Source organism: Sinocyclocheilus rhinocerous, unplaced genomic scaffold (genome assembly GCF_001515625.1).
Source record: "Sinocyclocheilus rhinocerous isolate Xijiao unplaced genomic scaffold, SAMN03320098_v1.1 C37017661, whole genome shotgun sequence".
Classification (NCBI taxonomy): domain Eukaryota; kingdom Metazoa; phylum Chordata; class Actinopteri; order Cypriniformes; family Cyprinidae; genus Sinocyclocheilus; species Sinocyclocheilus rhinocerous.
In genome coordinates, this window is record NW_015787199.1 from 1 (window position 1) to 5,469 (window position 5,469).

Consider the following 5,469-nt stretch of genomic DNA (forward strand, 5'->3'; position numbering starts at 1 on the left):
AGGGCCTTCCACTGGCTCCGGAGAACTGATGCCGATATCCTGGAGAACACACAGGACATACTTTTGATCAGTTTTGGATGCTGGTAAAATCACTAGTCCATTGTCCAAAACAGGATCTTAGGATAAGGTTTATATTAATGTATTATACTATTCAAAGGTTTGAACTTCGTAAGATTTTTAAAGCATTTAATTAATCAAAAGTGACACTAAAGACATTTATAATGTTACAAAGCTTTTTTATTTTTACATAAAGGCTATTCATTTGAAATTTCTATTCAAAGAATCCTGGAAAAAAAAAAAACAGTATCTACAAAAATATCAAAGCAACACAAATTATTATTCTTATCAAATAAATGTAGCCATGGTGAGCATAAAAGACTTTCCATCAGAAAGATTTAAAAATCTTACTAACTCATAGCAGATCACCATTTGTTAACACTTTTTCCTTCTTTTAAAACAATTTTGAAGGAGAGTTAATTTTTAAATATACAAATATCTAAATGTACATAACCACTAACATATATAGCCATAAAATCAGCAGGCATAACTGTAAAATAATTAGCTAAATGTTTAATTAAAATAGTTTTAAATTTAATCCTGCAGGAAATATCAACTACCCAAAAACATAAAAATAGAGGAAATAAATCAATTTGTTGTTAGATGATTTATTGCAATTTTTTATTTGAAGAATGTATTCATTTCATTAACCAGCAGCCAATCATACATTTTTTTTTACATAGTTTTTAAAATTAAAAATCAATGGCAAAGCAGTCATGATAAACGCAAAACTTAAAAAAAAACCTAGTAATCATTTTAGGCTTCCTGCATTACTCTAGCATTAACTATTATTGTCCATTATGACAGTAGTATCACCGTCTCAGCTCACAAGCAGGCAAAAATCCCATCCAACTTGTGCATGAGCTCGCATTCATACAAAGTCCTTTTAACAACCACTTATGACGTTACAAAAACCAGCTTGCAATCTTTACATTAAATGACTCAGCTTGTATTATAAGATTAAAACCTGACTAGTTTATACTATGTTCAATATTTAAAATAAATAAATAAAGGGATCACTTGACCAGTTAGTCAAGAATCAGATTTTGCAGCACAAATGAAATGTTGAAATTTGGATAGTAGACTACATGACTACATGTTACAACAAAAGCACTTAGTCTTTTGAACACAACAGCAGATATTATTAATGAAGCAGTCGGATCTGGATTCAGTGGCTAAAAAAATTGAATTATGTACCTTTGATATTAACAGTCATTAGGACATGTTATCCCATTTGCGGCGCCAGCTAAATTGCTCTGTTTCTCATTAAGACACTGTGGGGGAGGTTTCTAATCCATAACATAAGGACAGTGAATATTGCATTCTCCAAGGATATCACACACAAACAATATCCACACACACACACTCACAGAAAAGGCCATTACCTCTCTCCGGGAGCGATTCCTCTTGCTGCCTTTGCTCTCGCGGCTACTTTTTTTGGCTTTCTTCTTCTTTTTCACCTTTGGGGCATCATTTTCTGACAACTCCTCGTCCAGGTCATCCTCGTCTGTGGAACAAACACAAATCATTTAATAAATGATTTTGATTTCAATAAATGAAAAACTATTTTTTTAAATTTATTATTTAATTTATTTCAATTATTTAAAGTGTAATTATTTTTCCCTTGATACATTATTCTATCCCAGTCATTCGGATAAGAATTATTCTATAAATATTAATAAAAATAATTGCACTGAGAAATAGGCCTACCTACTTGTTTTAATATTGTAAACTCAAACATTAAGCCTGCATTTTTATGTGAAGATCTAGTCCATATATTCTGTATATTCACTATGAAATTTCTACTGATTTTCCTCATTGTCAGACCAGGAAATTACCATTTTAAAAGTAAAATAAATGAATTAAAAATAAAATAAAATTCATGAGCATGCTAACCCTGTAATTAGAAAAAGAGCTGCTCTGATTAATCCAATCAATCATCAACACAGTGCGTTGACATTTACATTTAATCTAATAATAGGACAGCAATAGATTAGTCATCTACAAATCTATTTTAGTCATTTGATCTGGGTCGGTTAAAAATCATCCTGTGCGCTATACAGTGAGAAGTGATGTCAATTAGACTGTGATCTCACTGTGATACAGGAAGTATTAAATGGCCGAAGAAAAATCACTGATACAAGTGACCTGAGCATTATAACCAGATACAATATTGTTGGTAACAGGATTGCAAACACTGAACTTAAGGACATGTAATTTTGTGTCACTTCTAACAGCTGCATATGGCACTGATTTTACTGTCTGTTTAGGGAAGTGACACTGCACTGTTGTTATTATTATTCCTCTGTCAGTCCTTGACTAAATTTTCCCATGGATGACAGTAATCTGATAAGATCTTAATGGACTTGCCTCGAATTTCATTATGAAAAACAATATACTGGCTTTTCTCCAGGTACCACAGTATATTAATATAGAAGCCTCTTTGAGTTGACTAACTGCACCATAGATACTAAATTAAGCACACACACAACACATATGAAATCATAATTTCCTTCCTGAAGTGGTTAAAATAAATCTTACTAATCATGTAAGACAGAAAGCAAGGCATAAATACACCGAGTATTTTGCTCCATTCAGCACTCTGAATGCCCGGGCAAAGCCCCCCTTTAACCATTTCCCTGAAAAAACTGGCGTCACATCCGATTCCTGCACACGCTGAAGTGCACAATCAAAATATTAAACGTAAAATCAACGTTTATAGTTATTTCACACGCAAAATAGCATTTTCGAGCTTGAAAGCTACAGGCCGACAGCGCGCGAACAGCCAGAGCGCGAGGACACAGAAAAACCTCACGCGTCAAACTCTCACGCGACTGTTACCGGTAGGCCGCTAAGCACCGATGCCGGTACAACAACATCATAACACATCTAATGTTACTATAAAACCATCAGTACTGCTCAATAAGCTCCCAAATTTGCTTAAATTTACGTTTTGTGCCATGTTTGACTAATATGAAGACATATTATTTGAGTGTGACGGTAAAAAAATAGCAGGTAAGTCGACGGTTAGCCGCGTAAAAAACCGGCAAAACAAAGCGCTGACTAAAAACCATCAAGGGGGTGATAAAATGCAAAGGTATCCAAATATATAAGATGAATTACTCATAAAGACGACAATTCTGGTTTACTATGTTTTATAAGAAAGGAAACATCTCGAATCAACCGCGCTTGTTGTTTCGTTAGCCGACTAGCCACTGCTTCGTCGAATAAATTAAGTTTCGCACCAATAAAGTCCAACTGAGAACATAAAATACGTCATGAATAATCCGTTTAAACATTTCGTGTATTTACATTTCATTCACATACACAGTAAACAACAGCGACTAATCTAGTGGAGTTGACCCGCATCAGTAAACGTAAATATTTTACCTTGCATCATAGAACGATGTTCAAAATCGTTTCTGTCGTCCCCACTGCCGGACATATTGTTGATTACACCAGCTAGAGAGGATTGTGAACACTTGTATGCCGATTTCGCCTCCTCTGGTGCTTTCCTGAAGCCGGGGGAGACAGAAAATAAAAGAACAATACAAACGGAAGTTAATAGTCACGGTAGCATGCTGATCATAGTGGTCACTCCATGCCAAGGAAACAAAATCCGAGAAGCGTGCAAATATATCTAACAATAGTGAACAAATATCATTTGGTTTAATGCAACTGAAAAAAAGGCATGCTTAAACTTTTAAAATACGCGGCTGAAACAAGTTATGGAGATTTAATAGGCAAATGGGGCATGATGTGAGTGAGGCATTAGCTAAGCAGGCTAGGGATGCTAACCTGCAAAGTCTCCATAACTTTTAAGATTCCTTTCATTCTACATGCATTAAAAGATGTCATAAATAAAAACATAATTAGAATAAATGTAATACAATGTTAGAAAGTGTACTCACACAACTTGACCTGTTCCCTTTTTCAAACAAACAGCTAATTCAATCTAAGATGTCCCCACGTTGTATAGGCTCCTTTTCATCAACACTTAAAATCAATTTGTAATATCCCTGTTTCTAATGAATATGTAGGGAAAGTGGATCCAGCCTATGTTTTTCCCAGCTGTAGGATGCACACAACGTCGCAGTTTCTCTTTCTGCCACTTACACCCTTTGCATAGACACAAAGAGATCAGGGGCCAGACATCCCATAATAATCTCCCTCCCCATATTCACACATACACATACATACAGACATTCACCCTTCCCCCCACCGCATAGTTACCTTGCAACATACAGACCATAATAACCCCCCCCAACAACCAAAGACAGACCCTCTCTTCCCCATTCCACCGTGCCCTTAGCAACAGTTGCCATGGAGACAGCCACCCCCTCCCACCCCAGTTAACATCCCATAATAATAAACATAGTCACTGACATCCCACAATAACCATAACTCCGAAAAAAGGATGAACGGGAACTGAGCCGGAAGAGAGAGAGAGAGAGGAAAAAAGTCGATTAGCAACTCCTCGCCAGCCTGCTTCCTTATTACAGTTCTGTATTTACAGTAGACATTTGTGAGCGTATAAAACGCCATATATGATCCAAACTTAAAGTTAGTGCTCTTCAGGCCAATGGCATTTTAGCATGCAACTGTTCTGCCCGCATGCAACTAACTTTGGTTTGGGGTCCAAAAATGAGCCCAAATGGCAGATAATACACTCTTAAAAACATAGGTTCTTCATTGGCACTGATGGTTCAATGAAGAATCTTTAACATCCATGGAACATTTCCATTACACAAAAGGTTATCTATAGTGGAAAAAGGTTCTTTAGATTTTTAAAATGTTCTTTACGCCAAGAAAAAAGTGGTTCTTCTAAGAACTCTTCACTGAAATGTTCTTTAGGTAACCAAAAATCGTTCTTCTATATGGCATCACTGTTAAAACCCAGTTTTGGAACCTTTATTTTTAAGAGTGCATATCTGGTTTTGGATTTTTAGTTTCAAGGCCATGTTCAAAGACGGTCTACCTCTCAAGTTCAAATCTCACATTGATAATGCTGCTGTATAAGTGTTTAAAATGGAATTGGCACCATTTGATTGAGGCCTTCAGAAGTTATAGATGGGACATTGGGACCCCGTTTGTCCTCCTCATATTGTCACCATAGCTAACCTTTCGCCATCTTCACCCCATTATCATCCACATGGATTTCTTTGCATGCAGAGAAGTAAAATGACAAACACTGACGGCTCTTGAGGCACATATCCATCACAATGCAGCACATATGTATGCACACATATATAGAAACAAATGTAATTTCTTGGGTGGGGGGATGGGGAGTGGTAGGCACCATATAGCATAATTACATATCAAAGAAATATAGAGGTGGTTGTCATGACAACCCACTCAGGCGCACCCCTCCTCCACACTCCAAAGCACCAAATATCCAGTAATAATGTCTCA

At 36.3% G+C, this 5,469-nt stretch overlaps 1 long non-coding RNA gene across 1 annotated transcript; it reads right to left on the bottom strand.

Moving 5' to 3' along the window:
- On the bottom strand, positions 1 to 4,217 carry LOC107736820 (uncharacterized). The gene is made up of 4 exons (XR_001639740.1): positions 3,969 to 4,217; positions 3,448 to 3,572; positions 1,443 to 1,564; positions 1 to 39 (listed from the first exon to the last, which is right to left on the bottom strand). It is a non-coding gene; the product is annotated as an uncharacterized LOC107736820 (long non-coding RNA).
- Between the last annotated feature and the right edge of the window lie 1,252 nt (positions 4,218 to 5,469).